Source organism: Hipposideros armiger, unplaced genomic scaffold (assembly GCF_001890085.2).
Source record: "Hipposideros armiger isolate ML-2016 unplaced genomic scaffold, ASM189008v1 scaffold_101, whole genome shotgun sequence".
NCBI lineage: Eukaryota > Metazoa > Chordata > Mammalia > Chiroptera > Hipposideridae > Hipposideros > Hipposideros armiger.
Genome location: NW_017731451.1, coordinates 3,471,283 through 3,473,218, shown reverse-complemented (window position 1 = coordinate 3,473,218; position 1,936 = coordinate 3,471,283). Strand labels below are relative to the sequence as shown.

General features: G+C 41.9%; 1 pseudogene; it reads left to right on the top strand.

Annotated features, from left to right (window-relative positions):
* The first annotated feature begins 264 nt into the window (after positions 1-264).
* Positions 265-1,009, top strand: LOC109384741 (HCLS1-associated protein X-1 pseudogene; annotated as a pseudogene).
* The last annotated feature ends 927 nt before the right edge of the window (positions 1,010-1,936 follow it).

Below are 1,936 nucleotides of genomic sequence, written 5' to 3'. Positions count from 1 at the left end.
TATTTTTACTGATATATCTCTTCAGACAAGGGAAACAAAAGAAAAAGTAAACAAATGGGACTACGTCAAACTAAAAAGTTTTCACAGCAAAGGAAACCATCAACAAAACAAAAAGACATCCTAATGAATATAGAAGATATCTGCAAATGATACAACTGATAGGGGGTTAATATCCAAAATTTATTTAAAAGTATAAACTCATGCAATACTCCCAGGTGTGAATGGATCTCAGGTGTGCTTCGGTGGTTCGATCCCAATGTGGGAATGAGCCTCTTTGACCTCTATCAAGGCTTTTTGGCTTTTCCGGACCTCAGAGCCCCAGAGATCCCTCTTTTGGAGGGATGACTTGAGATGAAGATGAGGATGATGAGGAAGAAGAAGAAGAAGGAGCCTCGTGGGGCTGTGAGAGCTCGAGGTTTGAGGGTCCCCAGCCCCACAAGGAATTTGTCTTTGGTTTCAGCATTCTTCCAAGGAGGAAGAATACATTTTCATAATAACTTCAGCTTTGATGACCTTGTACAGGATTTCAATAACATCTTCAGCAAGAAGGGACCTGGACCTTGCCTGCCTTCCTGAACTCCCAGGTCCTAAGTCAGACACCTGATGAGAGATGGCAGGAGGGCCAAATGCTTCAGGATTCAATGCTTAAGTATCCAGATAGTCACCAGCCCAGGATCGTTGGGGGGTCTTGGAGAGAGATAAAAGAACTGGCTCCCCAAAACCAGTACCAGACTGGGGCTTCCAGAGACCTTCTCATAGGTTTGATGATATGTGCCTGTAACCCCCACATCCTAGAGCCAGAGAGGACAAGGATCTTGATTCCAAGGTTTCCTAGGAGGGCCTCAGCCCAGTTCTGCTGTACCAGCCCAAATCCTATTTCAAAAGTGTCTTTGTGACCAAGATCATTAGGCCAGATAGGACAGTACAGGAGCATCAGACTGTGGTGGACAGTGAAGGCCAAACAGTAACCCATCAAGAAGCAGACGGCAGACCTAGAGATGCTTTTTAGAGCACCACCATAAACGCAAATGGAGCCTGGGATTTCCAGACATCTGTGAACAGCCTCCAACATGAAGGATGGAGACTTATGCAAATAAAAGAAGCAACTTGAAAGAAACAGAGACTATGCAAAAAGATGAAAATTCAGCAAGGACACAAATCTTTAATGTCCTTAGAAATATGAGATGATACATCCATAAAACCAGAGCAGAAGGCTACAAAAGAGAAATATGCAGAACAAACTTTTTGGGGTTAAAAAAAATGTTACGGCAGAATTGAAAAACTATAAAAAGGCTTGGATGACAAAGTTGAGATCTCCAACAGCGTCGTCCGAATAACAGAACTAGAAAATGGGAGGGGGAACAAACAACCCAATTAAAAAATGGGCAGAGGATATGAAGAGGCATTTCTCTAAAGAGGACATATAGATGGCCAACAGGCATATGAAAAAATGTTCAACCTCACTAATCATTAGGGAAATGCAAATAAAAACCACAATGAGATACCACTTCACTCTTGTCAGAATGGCTATCATCAATAAAACAAACAACAAGTGCTGGCGAGGCTGTGGAGAAAAGGGAACCCTGCTGCACTGTTAGTGGGACTGCAGATTGGTGCAGCCATTATGGAAATCAGTATGGAGGTATCTCAAAAAACTGGAAATGTAACTACCGTATGACCCAGCAATTCCACTCTTGGGTATCTTCCAAAGAAACCCAAAACGCTAATTCGAAAAAATATATGTACCCCTATGTTTATTTCAGCACTATTCACAATAGCCAAGACTTGGAAACAACTGAAATGCCCATCGTTAGATGACTGGATTAAGAAACTGTGGTACATTTATACAATGGAGTATTACTATACTATAAAGAAGAATGAAATAGTACCATTTGGGACGATATGGATGGACCTAGAGGCCATTATGTCAAGTGAA